Below are 21,804 nucleotides of genomic sequence, written 5' to 3' on the forward strand. Positions count from 1 at the left end.
TCAGAGGAAAGAGGCAGGGATGCCAGCCCGGGGCTCACTTCCCTTACTGTTTGCTACTGCCACCCCTGCCAGATGGAGCGTTGAAAGCCAGGATGGTCCCGCCTACCCACCTGCTCGCTGCTTTCCCTGCCAGCTACCCAGTTGACCAGACGGGGCCTGGGTTGCAGCCAGCAGGGAGGGAGGGGGTTAGGCTAGTATGAATGCTTCTTACCTGTGTGTAGACAGGAGGAGGCAGTTCTGTGAATCCACATGGTGAAGGTGAGGGAGGGCGAGTATTGGAGCAGGCCAGTTCAGGGGCGTGGCCAGCCAGTGCAATAAAAATTGCTCTGTGCATGCGCAGAAGCAAAAACCAAGATTGCGGCGCCTATGGCGATGCTGGGAGAACTGCTTTGGAGCGTAGTTCCAGCGATCCAGGTCGCCAAACCACTACCGGTTCTGCAAAACCAGTAGGAGCCCACCTCTGGTTCTATCAGAAATTTCTTCTTAGTTCTAAGTTGGATCTCACCTTGATTAGCTTCCATCTATTGCTTTTTGTCCTGCCCTCAGCTGCTTTGGAGAATAAGTTGACCTCCATCTATTCTGTGACAGTCCCTCAGATATTAGAAGACTGCTAATGTCATCTCTAGTCCTTCTCTTTGTTATACTAGAGTTCCCCTTTTATCTAGCCACTTGTAATCCATCTGCTGATGGTACTGTCCATTTCACATTTTTCTATCTTATCAAGAAGAAGGTTGTGGTAAACTTTGCCAAATGCCTTACTGACGTCCAATTATACTATGTGCACAACATTTTGCTGGTCCACTAATTTAGACATTTTGTTAAAGAATGTAAAAGTTTGTCTGGCATGATTTGTTTTTGACAAACCCTTATTGACTTCTAATAATAGCCCTGTTTGTTTCTTAGTGTGACTTAATTATCTTTTCCAAGATCTTCCCAAATATTGATGTCAGGCTGATTTCCTGGATTCATTTTTTCTCTTTTTTTGAAGATGGGAACCACATCAGCTCTTTTCCAGTCTTTTGGTAGTTCCCACATGTTCAAGGATCTTTGAAATATATCTTTTAGTGGTTTTGAGATCATTTCGCTCCTTCCGTCAGAAACTTAAAACCCACCTATTCCAGCTAGCCGGCTTGGCCTAATTCCATCTTTCCCACCTCAGTTTTATTTCTAAATTTTTAGAATTGGTTTTAGGGTCTGTTTTTACGGTTTTTAATTTTTATAAATTCGTACAGGGGTTGTTTAATTTGATTTTTAGCTATGTATATGATTGTTTGTATGTTTTTAAATTTATTCCTGTACATCGCCCTGAGTCCCTCCGGGGAGAGGGAGCGGTCTAGAAATTTAATAAATTATTATTATTAAATTATTTCTGCCAGTTCCTTCAGAAGCCTGAGATGCAATCCTTCTGATCCTAGTGATTTGAATTCATCTAGAGTGGATAGGCTGTCTCTTAACATTTTCTTACCTATTTTGATTTGTATTTCTAATCTGTCTTTTACAGTACTGGTATAATAGGTTGGACAATGTTTTTCCCTTTGTGTAAAGACAAATGCAAAGAATGAATTAAGCAATTCCACTTTCTCCCTGATGCCCATCACCTTCTTGTCATCATCTCCCATTAGTGGTCCACTTGTTTCATTGACTTTTTTCTTGTTTTTTACATTTTGAAAGAACTTAATAGATGGATGAAACATCTGGCTGACTGTATGACCAACCATAATAAATTAAACTTGTATGCCACTTAGCTCTCAGCAACTCTGGGTGGCATAGCCAATGGACAAGGGAGTATGGATATTCTAAATCCAAAGCATCTAGTGAGCATCAGACTCCTAGTCCGCTCCTACCCTATTCCTAATTTGGTCATCTATTTCATGGCATCTCCAGGATATAACAAAGCTCAAGTGAAATTTCAAGAACTGTGCTGATTAATCAGGCAACCATAATGCATCCCTTTATTAAGCCAAATTTTCTTCCCAAAAACAAAGTTAAATAAGGTGCTCTTATAGAATTGTTATAACTCTACAATCTAAATCCATTATATGACACAAAGTTCTATTCCTGTGAAGATGCCACTTTTACTTCCTGGTATACAGACTCACATACTGAAACAGACCTTTCTATTAATCTTAGAAGATCTTGAAAAAGCATAAAAGATTCAGTAGTTCTCTAGATGAACATGCTGAAGTTGGCTAATAGCAGACAGGAAAGCTTTGTGGATCTGGGAGGGAAGCAGTTGCAAGTGTCAAGCAGCCAAAAATCAATGAACAGTCGTCCTGAAATGCTAACTTCTCTTTTGGCCAAGAAACAAAAATATAATGAAATGAAATGCAAAAGTGAAAATTTAAAAGACAGAATCTGAGGCAAGATTCAGCCCCAAAACCTACTAGATATAATTTGATTTGATTTCTTTTCAATTTACTTGTAATAAATTGGCAGCTGGATACTTTTTAATGAGCAAATGAAACTAAAATTTTCATTAGGTGAAATTAGGTGTTTCCCCAAAATTACGACATGTCCTGATAATAAGACCATGCCATATTTTTCCTGTGGGCAAAAATATACGCCCTCCTCCAATAATAAGCCTCCTGGACAAACCCCTCCCTGCAGCCAGGCAGAGCACCACTCACCAACCTAGCGATATCCCAAAGGCGCAAAGCCGCAGGACCTGGGGGGAGGGGGGGCAAAGGCATTCACATGCAGGTGTTCACACGCAACACAGCCATTCGCCCATGAGGCTGTGCCCGGCTCTTTGGGAGCCTGCTCGCAAGAGAGCAGCCGCCCGGCAACCCCAAAACAATAAACCCCGCATAATAAAGCCCAAGCCATATTTTGTAGGTAAAAAGAAAATAATACCCTGTTGTATTTTCGGAGAAACATGGTATGATTGGCAGCAGTAATTCCATGTTTGTATTTTATTTATTTTATTTATCACATTTTTGAACTGCCTATTTCCCTCACATATGTTCACTTTGCCTAAGAAGTTTAATCTGGAAAGCCATTCCTTAAAAATAAGCCTGGAAGGTAACTCAGATTTTGCAGCATCTAAACTCCAGTCATTTTCACCTGAAACGCAGCAATGCTTTCCTATATTGCATCATTATTGCAATTGAGACATGTTGTAGGTACAACATTTTGGACAATGAATTCCAATCCATTCCCAAAAAATCTTTGCCATTGAGTAGCTTACTTCATCACATTGTTCCATCACAACAGGATGGAAGAACTCTCTACTGGCAGCATTGGTAGTCCTTGGGCAAAAGATATGATTGTGATCGCTGATGTCAGATGTAAAAACATGTATTTGCTCTGTCAGATGCTGGAGGACAAATAACTGAAGAAGCAAGATCTAATTCCCCAGTTCCCTGATACCCATCATCACTTTGGAATGAGGAAGGGTAAGTGCATATAGATCACAGAAAAGCCAGCACTAGGCAGCTATTCGATAAATAGCAACGACTGAGGCAGCCCAATGAGATGAAAAAATGTCACTGAAACAGACCCAGCCACATTGATATTCACTGTGACTGCTGGGCTGGACTTTATCTTACAACTTGCCATGTTTGCTGTTATCTGCACCTAATTATCTTATTCAGGCATCATCTTCATCCACTGGAAGTTAAGCCTTTTATCTGAAAAAGCTTTGTCGAATATTGCATTTAAGAAATGCAAGTAATTCTGCATTTCCAGAAATTCCAGCAAATCATACTTTTTAGTAAGAATAAAGGCTTGTTCATGCAGTTCACAAGGTAGGTTTAATTCCCATACTCAACACAGGAAGAATGTATGCTGTGTTAATATCACTGCCCTCACAATAATCCAGGGTGATTGTTATTTGCTGTTGTGGGTGTCAGAGAAAGCAAAGCAAGGAAGAGGAAAGGCAAGGGGATTCTCCTCTCCTGACTGATTGGCTTGCAGAGTGCTGTGTTTTCTCTCCTTTACTGTTTCCTTGTGCATTGCATAGGTTTTCACTGAACACCATTGCCACCACACTTAGCAGCAGCCATAGCTACCGTATTTTTCAGACTATAAGACGCACCAGAGTGGACTTCCAGTGGCACCGTAGGCGTTGAAGGACGCTCCTCTGGGAACGCCAGCCCCGTGACCGAGTTAAGCTGCTAGAACAGCGTAAATCAGCTGTCTAGCGGCTTGAAAACTCTCCCCTCAGGAAAAGAGGGGGAGGTGAGCAGCCAGGCAAGGGTAGAGCCCCCCTAGACCCCCAGGAGCAATTCTGGGGCTCGAAGGGTGAGAGCTCCCCAGTGCCCGACAGAACTCCTCATCTGGGATGCTTCTGCTCTAGCAGAAACAAACGTCCCAACCACCCCTGCAATCAACGTTTTAATCTACATTTGAATAAGATGCAGGCAGAGCAAAGATAGGAGTGATTACAATCACAAGTGCAAACTTTAACTCTGATGTAGTAATACTTCCTTCTGTGAAGATTAAGGGGAAAGGAAGATGGCGCCTGAATATCAAAGGGCGTGGTGAAAGTGAAACTTAAAAGGAAGGATAGTATTTGTTAAATCCCTGTTAACATTGTTAAAAGATTCAAGAGCTCAAGATTAAAGAAAACAGCATTGGTTTACTAACAAGCTACAAGATTTAACAAATCTGGGGATTAGGTGGACTTTTTGGATTTAATAATCTGGCTGTTGAAAAGTGTGATTTGAATATTTGGAAATGGCTTCAAAACAAACAAAATTAAGTGTTTCTAAGAGCGCTGGAAGTTTCCCAGCCCCGACAATAAATTACAGTCTTTATTACCCCCAGCGGATACACAAACTTTGACACTTGAAACCCTCCAAAGTGCTTTAAAGGAATAAACCATTGTTCTGGAAGGAAAGATCACAAATGCTTTTAAAGATGTGTCTGACGAAATGTCTGAAATCAAGGATTTAATCCAAACCCGCAATCAACAGATAAGAGAAGATATAGTGAATGCATTTAAGGGCTTACTTGGTCATGTAACATCACTGGAGGATAGGGTGGAAAAAATTAACCAGTCTAATGGCAATTTGGAGAATAAAGTTGATGAGTTGATAATTGGCGAACCAAAGGCAGAATGTGATTGGCAGATGGACAAAATTTACCATGTTAATTCATGGATTGCCAGACAGAGACAACTACCAAGAGATATTGTAATCTATTTTGTCACCAGGAAAACAAGGAATGGAATATTACAAGCGACTTATAAAAACAAGCTACAAGTGGCAGGTCAGGAGGTGGCAGTACTGAAGGAAATTCCCCCTAAAATATTGAGATCCAGAAAGGACTATGCATTTCTAGTGGATGAACTTAGAAATCATCAGAATCAGTATAGATGGGAGGTTCCGGACGGACTGGTGGTGAATTATTTAGGTGAAAGTTATCGTCTTAATTCAGTTTGGAAGGCAAGATATTTTTACAGTAATGTACTAAAGGCTGGATACCCACCATCTCCAGGACTCAGAAGAAGAAGAAGAAGCAGGGGAGGCTAGGCAGGAAGATACCCAGGTACAAGCAGGTGCTGCTCAAGCCTTGGAATTACTCGAGGAGACAGAAGGAGTTATGGAACAAAGACAAACCAGAGTGGCAACCAAACGTAAAGAACAAGAATTAAAGGTGCAACAAGCTCAGATAACAATCCAAGAAGCTATAAATATAAATACAGAAGCTGTGGGGGGAGCCAGACCCAAGAAGAAATTCCAGCAGGATTTCCAGGTGGCTATTAAAAAGCTTCAGGGAGCTGAAGATGACAATTAAATTCCTAACCTGGAATGTTAATGGTTTAAACTCACCACAAAAAAGGGAAAAATATTTCACCATTTGAAACAATTTAAAAATGATGTAATTTGTTTGCAAGAAACACATATTAGAACAAATGACCAGAAATATCTGATGAATGCAAGATTGGGAATGCACTTTGTGCCATCTGCACTGGAGAAGATAAATGGTATAGTTATATACTTAAGGAAAGACTTAAAGGCTGAATTAATTGAAGCAGATCCTCAAGGAAGATATATCACAATTGAATTATTAATAGAAGGAAAGAAAATACTTTTAACTGGAGTATATGCTCCCAATCAACAACAAGAAAATTTTTACAAGTTGCTCCATACTAAATTAATACAATGGGATTATAGATTGTGTATATTACTGGGTGACTGGAATGGAGTATTGGATACTATGAAAGACAAGAGGGGACTTTTGCAAAATATTCAAACACGAGCAAGATTGCCTAAATCTTTCTTCGATATGATGGAGGATATGGAACTGAGGGATATTTGGAGAGAACAGAATGTTAAAGAACAAGACTTTACATTTTTTCTGATAGGCACCAATCCCTTTCTAGAATTGACTTTATATTAATTACAAATGATCTTCCTTCCAGGGTGAAGAAGACAAAGATATGTTCGAGAACTCTAACAGATCATAACCCGGTGTGGATGGAACTGGAATATGGAGAGGGATCTAGGAGGTCTTGGAGGTTAAATGAAAATTTATTTAGATATGAGGGGAATGTTACAGAATGTAAAAAAACTACTGAAAGAATATTTTGCTTTTAACATGCATAAGGGAATATCCATGGAAATGGTTTGGGATGCAAGTAAAGCATATATGAGAGGTGTTTTAATAAACTTGAATAACCTATATAGACGTAGATAGGGGAAAAATGAAGGGAACTAGAAGAAGAGATAAAAAAGAAAGAGCAGGCGCTAATATCTAACCCAGCTGATAAGAAGACAAAAGAAGCAATTACTTTACTATGAGGGCAATTCAATATTTTGATGTCAGATCAAGTAGCAACTAATTTGTTATACTAAGGTGACCAACTTTTTTACAATGAAAAGGAGGACAAAACACGTTCTATTGTCCAAAATGCTAAGGTGACCAACTTTTTTACAATGAAAAGGAGGACAAATAAATTGGAAAAAATATATCGTAAATAAAAGAAATATTTTATTCATTGCAACAATAATACACTAAAATATGATATATGCATAATAAAAACATTTGCAACATTTTATATTGTAATTATGCTTACATGCCTGTTAATTATTATTTAAATGAGTACTTTTCCATTGAATTAATATTTTTTGTCAATGTATCATCTTCTAACAATATATTGGAAATATCTGAACAAGAAATATCCTTCATATTGAATTTTACGGCAAGTGCTGCAGCTAGAGTATCAACATTCAATCTCGATTTCTCACTTGTCGAAAAATCATTGGCAATTGAAAAAAACTCTTTCAACTGCTGCATTAGTTCCAGAGCAGCACAATGTAAATTGAACAAGTATAAATAAATGTTCACATGGAATATGTTCATTTTTGAAATGGCTGAAAATATCCACCCATCTTTTATCAATTTCAACATGTTGATTTTCCCATTGAATTAATTTTTCAGAATTTAAATATACATTCAGTCTTCTAATTTCTTCAAAGAGACAATTGTCGTCTATTTTAATGTCTAGCATTTCTTTAGATAAAAATTCAACACAAGATTCAATATCTGTTCAATATACTTGCAATGAAGTAAAAAAACACCATTAAAAACTGTTTAATAAAATACATCACATAATGCGCAACAGATTAGCCTTCAAATATCAAAAAGGAGGACATGTAGGAGGACACTTTTCAAGGGAGGACAGAACTTACAAAAGAAGGACTGTCCTCCCTAAAGGAGGACGGTTGGTCACCTTAGTTATACGCTAAACACAATACTTTTTGCAATGCAAATAAACCAGGTAGATGGTTAGCATATATGTTAAGGAAAAAACAAAAGTCTCGTACCATAGAGAAAATAGAGTACAAAGGTAAAAAGTTTATCAACAGGATATGATTAAAAAGACTTATTTAGATTTTTATACAAAACTGTATGCTGGGGATAAAATACAAGGTTTAGATACAGATAGGTATTTGGAGAAAGAGAATATCCCCATAGATACAGATGAGCAAAGGGAAAGATTGAATCAACCGATATCCACGGAGAAAATTCTCCTAGTAATTAAGCAGTTAAAAGTTGGTAAGGCCCATGGCACAGATGGATTGACGGCGGTTTACTACAAAAATGTACAACTACAAATGGTAGAACCTCTTAAGGAACTATTTAATAAAATACAACTGGGAGGAGGGGTACCACCATCTTGGAGAACAGCCTTTATTTCCCTGATTCCGAAAAAAGATCAAGATCACAGTCAGCCAAAAAACTATAGGCCTATATCACTACTCAATACAGATTATAATTTTTTTGCTAAAATACTAGCAAGTAGGTTGATGTCACTTATACAACAAATGATTCACAATGATCAATCTGTTTTTATACATGGGAGACAAATGAAAAGTAATGTAAAACAAATTGTTAATATATTGGAGTATTTGGGGAAGAATAACCAAATCCCTGCAGTGCCTATATTTTTGGATGCGGAGAAAGCATTTGATCGAGTGGATTGGCAGTTTTTAATGAAAATAATACAAAAGATGCAGTTTGGAGAGTATTTTACACAATCTATTAATGCAATATACCAGAAACAAACAGCACAGATTATAGTTAATGGTAGTCTAACAGAACCTTTTAAAATCGAAAAAGGAACAAGACAGGGATGTGCCCTGTCTCCATTATTGTTTATTTTAACTTTGGATTTATTGCTGAATATAATACGTGACTCAGATGATGTACAGGGAATTAAGATTAGGCACTATGAATACAGAGTACGAGCATTCGTGGATGACTTGGTCATAACTCTAAACCAACCAGGGAAATCAGCTATAGGTCTAATGAATATAATTAATCAATATGGTCAAGTATCTGGGTTTAAAATAAATTTAGGGAAAACAAAGATGATAGTTAAGAATATGACTATAAATCAAAAATAAGAATTGGAAAGAGTAACAGGATGTGAGATAGTTAAAAAGGTTAAATATCTAGGAGTTTATATCTCATCCTCAAATGGGAAATTATATAAGTATAATTATGAACCATTATGGTATAAAATACAGAAAGAAATGAATAAATGGAAAAAATTACAATTGTCTTTATTGGGAAGGATAGCAGCAGTAAAAATGAACGTTTTGCCTAATTCTTTATTTCTTTGTCAAATATTACCAATACTCAAAAAAGATGCAAATTTGGAAGAATGGCAGAAAGGTATTAATAACTTTGTTTGGGCAGGGAAGAAACAGAGAATAAAACTTAAATAATGCAAGATATACGTGAAAGAGGAGGTTTGAAAATGCCCAACTTAAAATTGTATTATGAAGCAGTAGTTTTATCAACAATTAGTGATTGGATTAATTTAACAGAGGATAGAATATTGAATATTGAGGGATATGATTTGGTATTAGAAATTTAGAAATTTAATTTGTTAGCCGCTCCCTCTCCACAAGGGACTCAGGGCGGTGTACAATAAAATATACATACATACATATAAACATAAAAATACACACATATACATACATATACATACATGCATGGAGGAGGTAATAATTAAAAATACATTACATTAATAATAATAAAATTAGTCATTAAAAATACCCCGAAATAATAATACAATTTAAAAAGGACTGTCAGGAGGAAAAAGATAAACTACGGTTGAGCCAGGCCAGACAATTGAAAGAGGTGGGTCTTGAGCTTTACACGGAAGGAGCGGAGATCGGAAGTAATCCTGATATCAAGGGGGAGGTCATTCCACAGGGCTGGGCCCATCACAGAGAAGGCCCTGCTCCTGGGTGTCGCCCCCCGACACTGTTTAGCGGACGGCACCCGGAGACGTCCCTCTCTGTGTGAGCGGATTGGTCGTAGGGATGTATGGGGCAGGATGCGATCCCGCAAGTAACTAGGTCCTGTGCCATGGAGCGCTTTACAGATCATAATCAGAACCTTGAAATGCACCCGATATACCACAGGAAGCCAGTGCAACTCGCGCAGGAGAGGTGTTACATGGGAGTACCTAGTCCTCCCCATAATCACCCGCGCGGCCGCATTCTGGACCAACTGTAGTCTCCGAGTGCATCTCAAGGGAAGCCCCATGTAGAGAGCATTGCAGTAGTCCAGGCGAGACATCACCAGCGCATGGGTGACTGTGCGCAAGGCATCCCGGTCCAATAAGGGGCGCAATTGGCGCACCAGGTGAACCTGGTGGAACGCCTCCCTTGCCACGGCTGTTACATGGTCATCCATGGACAGCCGGGCATCTAGAAGGACGCCCAAATTGCGCGCCTGTTCCATGGGGGCCAGTTGCTCGCCCCCGATGGCCAGAGATGGAAGCAACTGGTTGAACCGGGGGGCCGGAAGCCACAGCCACTCCGTCTTGGAGGGGTTGAGTTTGAGTCGGTTGTCATCCATCCAGATCCGTACGGCTTCCAAGCAATAAATAAATAAAAGCCATATATTAAGGAATGCTCTATTGCATGTCTGGAAAAAATATCAATACAAGTTAAATGATAAGATACCTATGTGGGTAGTACCCAGACACGCAATAGAGAATATAAGTATAGAACAAAAACAGGACATAATTACATATAAAGAGCTTTTTTAATATAGAAAGAGGTGTACCACAGCTAAAACCCTTGAATGTATTAAGAGAGGAAAGGGTAATTCAAACCTGGTTTCAGTATGGACAGTTACAGGCTAGATGGAAAAAAGTCCAGAAAATTGGTATCATACAAAATGAGGATAATTTGGTAAAACAAATTAGGGACCAGAGTCAAATGCATATAAAAAGGTTGTATAATACACTGGTAGAAATAGACTCGGAAACAGAGTTAGTTAAAGATTGCATGATAAAATGGACACAAAACTTTGAAGAACCAATATTGATGGAAACATGGGAAAAGATTTGGGTAAAAAATGTAAAATTTACGCAAGCTCAAAATTTGAGAATTTTTATAAGATGTTCTATAGATGGCATTTAGATCCCAAAAAGTTAGCTTGTATGTATCCGAATTTACAGTCTAAATGTTGGAGATGTGATTGTGTTGATGCTACGTATTATCATGTATGGTGGACTTGTAAAAAAGTTAAAGCATTTTGGATAAAAATATGGTGGATTATTCAAAATATTCTTAAAAAGAGGATAAAGTTCACTCCCCAGCTGTTCTTGTTAGGTATAATTACAGATTATACAGCTATAGAGATTAATTTGATTTTGAACTTTATAACGGCAGCAAGATTGTTGGTGGCGCAGTACTGGAAGAAGGAAGAATTGCCTATTCTTCAAGAATGGACATTAAAAGTAGTAAACTTAGCAGAGATCACCAAAATCTCAGCATATTTGAAGGATTATTCAGATGCGAAATACAAGCTGGAATGGAAAAGATGGACTGACTACATTCAAAATAAATATTGGACTAAGAAATTCCAATTAGCTTATGAATGAACAAGGAATGTTACAATTTATCTAAAGTTAGTTTAATAAAAGGGGAGTTAAAGTACAATAGGAGGTAGGATGCTATAGTTAGTTAGCTTATGTTAGTGTATGATTGTTAAATGTTTATACCCTGCATTTTGCTCTGGGAGGTTGGGGTGGAGGGAGGGTTGGAGGAGGGGTAGGGTTGGGGTGGAAGGAGGGAAGGGGAAATATTTGTAAAATTATTAAATTCTTAATTTAAAAAAAAAGACGCACCGGAGTATAAGATGCATCATGATTTTGAAGAGGTTAATTTTTTAAAAAAAGTTTTTGCACTCTGCAGACCTCTCAAACCCTCTGCACACCTCATTTTTTTCAAAAAAAAGGGAGGGCATGCAGAGCTTTGGGAGGCTTGTAGAATGCTCCTGGGGGCTGGGGGGCAAAAAAAGGCCCATTTTTGCCCTCCCCAGCCCTCAGGAGTACTTTGCAAGCCTCCCAAACCCTCTGCACATTCATTTTTGCAAAGGAGGTGGGTCGGTAGGCCAAAAATGCTGTATTCAGTGTATAAGACGCACCCAGATTTTCACCCTCTTTTTTGGAGGGAAAAGGTGCGTCTTATACTTCAAAAAATACGGGATCCATGATAAGAGGCATTATTGAGGGACCAGAGCCCACAGGACAAAGCAAGGGTTCATGCTGGGCCCCCAGGGGTGATGATACCTATTTTCTTTCCTTCTCCTCACAGATAGGCACAGAGCCTAGAGGTCAGATGGGAAGCAGTGGGGCAATTGGAGCCAGACGGGTAACTTATCTTCCTCAGGTTCCTTCTCCATATGACATAAAAGTGTTTGCATAGGATTGGACCCGAGATGGAGGCTCCAAGCACAGCTCCTCAGAAAGTAGCAAGCAGGATGCCTCAGAGCCAAGGCAAGGGTCCTATGCACTCTTAGGCTCCATGCAAAGAAGCTGAATTCAATTAGCAAATATTTTATTAGGCCAGGGATGCAAAAGCCATGACTTCTTTATTCATGTTAGTTGTTTTGCTGGGGTAGGATTGATTTGGCTAATGTCTGAGACTGAGACTAGAACATTATTTTATGCAATAGATGTGGCTTTCTGTTACAAGAAGCAGTATAATGCAGTGGAAGAATTGGAGTAGTCAGCTGCAGTCTGTCTTGTCTACTTTCCAGTCTGCTTCTAAAATGATATTCAAGTCTATATCTCCATGGTTTTGTCTGTGGGTTTTTACAAAATATATGTATTGATATTCGGTATCATAAGTTTAGAGTTACAGTTTCATAAGTTTAGAATTGTAAGCCACCCACAGTCATTGGCCAGCTATAAAAATTGAATAAATAAATATGTAAACAAACCAACAAACAGACAAACTTCTATATGACAAAAACGTTCTCTAAATATACATGCAATCACTTTTCCAGCACAAAATCCTTGAACATTTGAAAGGAGATATACAGCAAACTGCTATAATTGGTTTTAGCTTTGATTTCCGAATTTTGAAGATTCTGAAAAAGAATAAGCTTTACGAATTCCATTAGGAGAGAGCATTGTGCTTGCCATTCAGCATTACTCTCCAGAAGACAAGCCAGTGTCCCTAGTGCTGATCTAAAGAAAGCAGAGATTGACAACTATGAAAGAGACTCAAAACATCTCATTATTAGACCAGAAGTTTTGGTCTTCAGCTTTTGGATATTCTAGATCTAGAATTCCAATTATCTCAGAAATAATTTAAAAAAATAAACAAAACTGACCTTAACTGGTCTACATTATCTACTTGTCGAACATGATTTGCTGGTGGATCTCCTTTTTCACTTATATTAATACTTCTTCAAACAAACTGAAAAAAAGGATCTAAACTTTAAAAGGATGTTTTAGAAGAGCTCCTGGTAAAAAAAGAGAACAGCATTTACTTCTGTCTTCCTCATCCTTGGACTCTTCTAATAGTCAGATGAAAGCTGACAGCATTATGGGATTCAGAACATTTCCCCATTTCTCCTTGCTGTTTTCCCGAACTTGAGTGAATATAACTCTGACTTCTCCATGTTTCTATGCCCAACTTTGGAAGAGGAAGATATACCATAGGGTCCACCTCAGCTCCAGAGGTAAAGGTAAAGTGGAAGGAGAAAATTTCTCTGTTACTACTTGCATGCAGTTTGGGGAATGGGGAATGGGTGAGATAAGATCTATTTAAAATATTTACATAAATTTGTATTTTAATGCAATATGCAAATAGGACAAAAAGTTGATATATACATATCATGGGAATATTATACCTCCCAAGTGTTTCAGTGCATTTGTTTAAATAGAGAAGCAGGACATTATGCAAGATGGATATGCTAAAGGCATCAATTCCTCTATTTCCTTTAAATGTTTAAACAGACTTATCTGTTTATTAGACTTATCAGTACAGCTCTGTTATCCAAAAGAACATCAATAGCTTAAGCTTTTTTAAACTCCAAGTGAATCTGAAAGAGTGGCTTGGGTAAGCATTTAGAAGGCATGCACAAAGAGATAGATAGTTTATCTACCACATTTTTGCTATTCTGGCCTGCACAGCTCTGCACTTCGAAATCTACACAGAAGTATTAGCCTCTTTAAAGCAGCTTTATCCAGCTCCACTCATACACATGGATTAAATTAGGTCTTATCTGGAAGCCCAGCAGTTAGGTGAATTTCCCTTAAAAGTCTGCCCTTCTCAATCAGCCTTCTACTATCCTTTCAGATCATGGCATAAGCCACCCCCCCACCCACCCCGCTTTCATATACTGAGATTATTTCATTATTATACTGAATAATACTGAGAATTATTTCAAAAAACATTTGCTAAAGCTATCTGGTTCTTATTTTCTATCTCTGGCACTTATCTTCAGACTAGCATTCAGACTGGGAATGCTAGTCTGAAGCTAAGTGCCAGAGATAGAAAATAAGCCATTTAATATTCTTAATGAAACTGGATTATTCTCAAGAGCTAAAGAGCTCTTGCTAAAACACACCCAGGTATAGTCTTCCAATGGAACCCTCAGCATCAACAGAGAACATTAAACTGAAGCTTCCCTGCTCCTCTACTTATAGATACATACATATAATATATATGAACAAATGGGGGAGAGCCTGAAAGTCAGTTTTACCCCTCAACAAACACCAGGACAATATAGGACAACTTTCATAGCTAGTCTATGGGCATAAACACACTTCAGTCTGACCCAGCAGGACTGGAGAGGTATAGACCTTAACATGAGATGTACACATTGGCAGGGGAAACAGAAAGTACCATAGGACCCTGTAACATAGAGAAACTGTCCATCTCACCTCTGCCTAATTGTTAACCTTTTGCTTTCAAAACAGAAAGAGACCTACTAATACAGATGTGTACCTGTGTATCTGCATACACAGTTCTTGTTGTCTTCCCATCGTCTCCATGCTGTGTGTGAGCCCAAATTTTGAAGAAAATAAAGACTTCTCTTGCTCTCTTTCTTCCTCTCTCTCATTTCACGAATTAATCTGCCTTAGCTAATTTACTGAACAATGCTAATTAATACGAGCAGTTTTTTTTTATTTTTAAAACTAACAAAATACTAATATATTAATAATGTTTCTTTGCTACTAGAAAATAACTTGCAGCCTAGGATTTCTGGAGTTCCAGAATTCTGTGGTTAAAAAAAGAAATGCTCTGTTATGGTCAGGAAAATGAATAGGAGTGGACAGGGGAAAATGAGGATGAAAAATCAGATATATAGAAGTTCAGTATATCCTATCAGTGCTGATCTGTTAAGATAGATGGCAAATAAAACATTGTATACATTTTATATTGCAGTTCAGTGGGATATAAGAAGCAGAAATTAAAAGAGCTTTACAGTTCAAGTCTCTGCTGTCTTCCAGAAAGTCAGTCTTTCCTTACAGGCTGGATGTTGGATGCCAATGATTTTCTGGCTGGTGGTTAAGATGGTTAGATGTTCAGAACACTATGCCAAGTCAGAAGAGGGCAGCTTCCTGCTAGGCTGGTGTTGATACATGCAGTAATGAATCTCAGAAAGAATGTATAGCCTCTGTTCCTCAGAGCCAAACTAGGTACAATGTCATTCAGGCAACTGATAATTTTTGTAATTAAAAAAACAAAACAAAACAACAAACCCAAGGATTTGCTCTAGATTGGAATTGCAAGGGCAACACAGTTAAATACTTTTTTTCTTTACTCTCCTAGCACTTATGCTTTTAAAAAACCACAAACACAATTGTTAATTACATTTAGCTCTGCTGCTCATAGCCTTTTCACAAAAAGTCACTTACAAATCAGGCTGCACGTGATTTCTAAGCACTGGTGACTCTGTGACTTTCCCATGTAAGAGGCCATTTGGGAAAATAGACAATCTGCATTATATAGCTGGGCATGAAAGGAACAACTTTCTGAAGACCCACATCATCTGAAATTCAAGCATTAATTGATCAGCTATAATTAAATGATTGAAGCTCAGAGCAATAACTGAAAGAATGTGTAAAAGAATTCCCATTTTTTGCCACAAGCACTGCACCAATGTTTTGCAAGACTAGGAAGAAGTAACTACCTAACGGTGCTTGACACTGAAGGTATTGTGCAGGCTGACTTGAATTTCCTCCCTTCCATCTGCAACTGGATTAAAGACTTTCTGATGGATAAGCCACAAACAGTGAGGGTTTGGTCATTCATATCCACCTCCCTGAAGCTTAGCACTGACTCTCCTCAGAGCTATGTGCTCAGTCCCTACCTGAGTCCCTACTCAGTCCCTACCTGATAATTGTGTATCTCCTGACCCAGCCACTGTGATCATCAAGTCTGCAGATGATACCACCGTATTGGGCCTTATTACAGGTGGAGATGAATCAGCGTACAGGGGGGGAGGTTCAGAAATTATCCACATGGTGCACAGGAAACAACTTGCACCTGAATATCATCAAGAGAAAGGAGATGGTGCTAGTCTTCTGGAAGAAGAGAGAGGAACCTGCCCCACTTTACATTGAGGGGGGCTGTGTGGAGAGAGTCTCCTCCTTTAAATTCCTGGGAGTCCATCTCAGCAAAGACCTCACCTGGAAAAACAACACGATCCAGGTGGCTAGACAGGCCCAACAGAGACTCCATTTCCTTAGCGTCTTGTGTAAAAACAAGGTGGAACAACAACTGATGACCTCCTTTTACCGGTCCATAATACAAAGTGTCCTCACTTATTGCATCATGGTATGGCATGCCAGCTTGACAGCCACTGATAGAAAGACATTACAGAGGGTGGTGAGCACAGCACAAAACATTGTGGGCTGTCCCCTGATACCACTAGACAAGATCGCTAGGGCTCGCTGCCTTAGAAGAGTGAGGAAAATCCTCAGGGACGACTGACACCCTGGTCAGCACTTCTTTACCCTCCTACCATGGGGAAGGAAATATAGAAGCATAGCCAGCTGCGCAAACGGGCTGAAGAACAGGTTTTATTTGTCGGCTGTCAGAATCCTGAATGCAAAATAACATCATAACTATGTAGTACGATGGACTTTGCAGGGCCGGCACAATGTGTAATATGATTACATTGGTGCAATAGGACTGTTTGTTAATATGATTTATTAACATATTAGGGATTTTCTGTCTTCACTGTGAGTTGCATTGTGTATTATGTTGCACTAAGGGAGGCTAATCTCATTATACACATGTTGTGCACTGACAATAAATGTTTGAATTTGATTTACTTGGCACTTTTCCTTAAGGTTCTTTCTCTATGCTTCAAGTTACTAGAGTGGATATGTGAGATTAAGTGCTAATTTAAAGTTAGCAAAGGTTAAATTATGCTGGCCACACCCCCAACTTCTTCCCACACTGGGGAAAGGGCAAAAGGAGGGAGAGTATTGGATTTTAAGAAGTGACTCCATCTGTCTTGAAAGAGTGAATTGTTTGATCTTGCTGAACTCTCAGAGCTCATTTATACAATGAGGCCCTTCAGCCAACAACTTTGGAACGGCAGGACATGTTTTGTTCATAGGGAGGCCTGGGGAGAGAATGCTGCAGATGGAGATTGTGCATTACCTGAAGAATTGAGTTTTTCCCTTTGTGGTTTTAGGAGAAAGAGGTGTGACATCCTGGAGAATAATAGCAGCAAACTTTGGAATGTCAGGGCTTAGACCAAGCAAGCATGTCACAAGATAATTGAATACTGAGCAGAAATGGAATAAAAGTGTATCACACAATGTTATTTGAAGTGGGACAAGACCTGTGTTATTATCAGAGATGAATAAATGTCATTCTGAGGTCCCACCATCTCCTTCCTAGGAAACTTATTGGGGAAGAGGCACTTCCTGCCCTGCGAATTTGTTATTATCATCTTGTCAAATGTTCTGCAAACACCTAAGTTAAAAATTGCTTGAGAATCCAATTTTTGTTAGATACTTGCTCTAACTTCAGTGGTTTCCACCAAGGTCCTCTGTTCCGGCGGGAACAGAGGTTTAATCGTATTGGTCGAAGGATCTGACAGCTCCCTATAAAAGGGCTGCTGTCAGACTCAATCTTCGCTGGATTGTTCTCACTTGTTGTACTTAATGAAGAGCTGTTGTTACCATTAAGCCTGTGTGTGTCTATCATTTACCCAATCTAACACTTTTGTTTTCTTTCTGTATTATACTCTTTGGTGGAAGATTGAATATCTATAACTGAAATTCCTGCTACCATAAATATATTGGGGTCCAATTACAATCTTACAGGCACATGAAGCCACATAATTGTTTGTTAATTACCTGATAAATTTAATGTATTATAACATCAGATGCTGTGGGTTTAAGAGGAGAGATTGAAATTCAGGCACAGCCAGTTTTCTTTTCAAAGATTTCAAGAACGTGAAATCCTGAAGAAGGAAAGTAACCTTGTTCCATAAACACAATTTACAAGGAGAGGAGAAAGGTTTAGACTCAGTGTGACAATTATCCCTGAATGGTTTTTTTATTTTTTTTAACTCTGAAAAAGTTTGTATAACTCTGTAAGCTGCCATTTAGGGAAAACCGCAGTGCTACAAAATCTCGCACCCTAGCAAGGACCCCTCAATAAGGAGCAGTTGCCCTAATCTGGCATCAGCATGGCCCTGCTATATTCCTACAATATTGTCCTCCTTGGGCAAGCAAGCCAACATTCTTCCAGCTCTGACATAGTACAGCTCACATAGCAACTCTTCAATTTAGCAATTTGTGATGGTGGAGCCTTGTGGGCTTGGGATGGGGCCATTTTTCCATTCACAACAACTCCTGCCTTCCCTTGCATTGTAATTTGAATTTGAAGCTCCCTGGTGGATTTCACAGAGAACTTTTATCAGCAACATAATCTTAATTCTTCTAGATAATTTCACAATTTCACAAAACAAAACTGTGCAGCATGCACAATCAGACTTTATTTCTGCCTTTAGGCAAGTGATTACTCTTAGCAACACTGCATGAAACCTGTACTGTGGTTGCAACTGTTGGGAAGAGCACCTACCTGCAAAACTACCTGTCCTGCCATCCCCACAGTTTCCAGTGGGAAATTATATATAGGAAAATTGCAATCCTGATAGTCAGTTTTCCTTTTATGCATATGATGATTCAGTTTTCCTGAAAATGACCAAATACACACGTTATGTATTGAAAGCACAGGGAGCAGGGGGATAAGAGCACTGTACTCTTCCCTTTAGTTCAGGGAATTTTTGTAACTCCTTACTCAGTTAGACAGACATTTAATGAATGATTTTTCTTTTTGGTCTGTTGGATAAAGTACTGGTTGATCTCTAGTGGTTTCTAACTGCACTCACAAGTGGCATGGTCTATTGAGCAGAAGGTCAAGATGGTGGTCATGACAATGCAACCAAAATCTCATGAAAAGGGGTGCAACTTCATTCATACGATTGCAACTACTATATCTAGTTTTTTTAACTCTCCCTACAGATAAATCTCAGTATGGAGATGATCACATAGATCACTTCAAAATGCATTGAAGGAACTTGTTTCCACCAAGCATCACATCAGGGAGTGAGACAACACTCCACTCCACTTTGTCCTTAGACACTTGGCAGGCGCTACCGTTTTGACTGGTCTCTACAAAATAAACAATTCAGATGGCAAGTGTTTTCATGAAATTAATATAAACCCAGGAAAAGAAGACCTCAATGGCATTACACTATAGATTAGAAAGGAAATTCTCTTGCATAGAAACGGATTCTAAGACTGCTCCAGAACATTTATGACAAATAGTGGTAAGAAATTGGTCTGCTCTCCAAGCATATTTCAATTTAGTTTCTGAATGTTTCGTTACCAGACTAGGTAACATTTACAACAGGATTTTCTTGTCCTATTTTCCTTAGCTTATAAATGTCTTGTGTGTCAATCTGGTCAGTTGGTTGTGATAGTTGTTCATTTGGAGTTGCTCCATGATGTTACCTAGCCTGAATGAAACATTCAGAAACGAAATTGAAATAAGCTTGGAGAGCAAACCATTGCCAAAATCTAAAACCCGAGTTACAAGTATTTTCTATTATTTCAAAGATAAGAAATACCTTTTAGGAGGATCTCAAACTCACAGCTACTTGCAGACTCCCCTGTTATTTAGTGTGGCTTGTGCTTCACTCCTTCAGTTAAGAGAAGGGTGATCAGATCAGGGCAGAAACTACCCAGTCCTGTGGAAGTGTGTGGATCTACATACCTGGGCAGGCCAGGCCAATGAGTGTCTGTATTTCTACATCTACATTAAGACACTGTCAAAGGCATAGCCAGAACCAGTCAGCTTAATTCTAATACTGAGGAGAGCAGGAATCTCACTTGTCCCCAACTTGGTACCTTTAAACTCACTCCCCAGCTTGGTACCCTGCCCCAGCTAGAAAATAGGAGGCCAATAGCAGAGACTGATCACTTTAGGAAAGCACGAATTGTGGCCAGAAGAAGAGCATGCTCCCAACACACAGGAGGGCAGAACCTGAGGCCAGCCTGGGGGTGTGTGACAGCGTGGTCTTTGCCAATTGGTTCTCTGGGACCAAGATGCTACCTTTTAAACTCATTTTTTAGAGCTCTCTCACACCTGTCGCCCAGGAGTTGCACCTGAAGGGGACCTCCTCCACACAGGCCAGACTGTCCCATTCCATACCTGGCCTTCTTATTTACTTTCACACATTTCTAAGAGGCAAGACCCAGTTTCTGGCTCCAACTGTCTGCTTTCTACCTGTCATACGCTTAGAAGGTTGTGGACAGGAGGTTGTTTTGTTCCTTACAATTCTAAATCCCAAATGCCCCTATTAACTATAATTAGAAAACACCAAATAGCAATTGTTGTTCTTCAAAGTGACAGGTTTTTAGTAAAGTTTACCCTGCTTTCCATTAACCTGAAATTAAGCTAAAATTTGAAGAAATCACAGCTTTTTATGATATAAATCATATTATATCACATTGAAAACAGTATCCTTCTGGTCCCATAAAGTAAACTGTTAATATTTTTAATTTCTTGGCAGAATTGGAAATAATTTGCAACACAATTTTATCTGCTGTGAGTATAAATCCTGGTAAGTTTCAGATGATTAGATTCAAAGGCTTTATGTTGTTATTGAATTCAAACCAAATATTGGTGTTGTGGTTAATGAAAAAATATTGCTAGAAAAAATTAAACTGGATGGTGAAAAATATCTGTATTACACAGTATGGGTGCTGCTGCTGTTTACATTTTTTTAAGAAAAAAAATCATATTTAAAGGCAAACCAGAATGCTTTTCATGATTAACATCTGAAAGGATTACAGAACTGTAGGTGTCTGGCTAATGGACTAGTCCTTGTGGGGGTCTCACATTTAGCTAAGTTTTAGAGCTCTGGCTCAAGACATCACTGCTCTAGAAAAGGAAGCCATCCTTGGCCAGGTTTGCCAGGTTTGGGGACAAAGGGAGATATTTAATATCATGGTTGTCACACACTGGATGGGACATACGGTTGTCTGGCTTGCCTTCAAGGCAGCTATCCAAAATTAACTGAAAACCAAAAGCCACAGTCTTTCCAAGTGATTCCTATTGCCCAGCTGGCTTTTGGGGAGGGGGATCCAGCAGGCACCCCCTCCTTCACTGCCCTGAGCAAGGTTAAAAGGAACCTGGCCCGTTGCTTCACTCCCTCCTTATTTTACACTTTTTCCTTCAGCAGCTGAGCTTCCACCTCCAGAGTTCATAATGGTCTTCCTGCCCCACCGCTTGTGGGCAGCCAACTCCAAGAAATCCAAGATTTCTCTCCGCTCTGGGACGTCCCAATGCAATAAGTTATCAATATCAGCCTGACAGGCAGAGCAGTAAAAGAGGGGGGGGGGGGAGAGAGAAAAGGAGAGGAGAGAGCGGAGAAAACAATTTTCAACCCCAGCGTTCCCGTTCGCAGCGAGCGCGCGCCTCACTCTAATGGCAAACAGCTGTAGATGACCACACTTGCCGCCCCGCCTTTCTCCAGCCTAAAAACAGGCACTGAGAG

General features: G+C 39.2%; 1 protein-coding gene across 4 annotated transcripts in view; it reads right to left on the reverse strand.

Moving 5' to 3' along the window:
- Positions 1-21,804, reverse strand: part of KANK2 (KN motif and ankyrin repeat domains 2) — a 93,959-nt gene that overhangs the window by 71,480 nt on the left and 675 nt on the right. The gene's annotated exons all lie outside the window — the stretch shown is intronic.

The sequence above is a fragment of the Natrix helvetica genome (assembly GCF_964273705.1).
Source record: "Natrix helvetica genome assembly, chromosome: 1".
NCBI classification, from domain to species: domain Eukaryota; kingdom Metazoa; phylum Chordata; class Lepidosauria; order Squamata; family Natricidae; genus Natrix; species Natrix helvetica.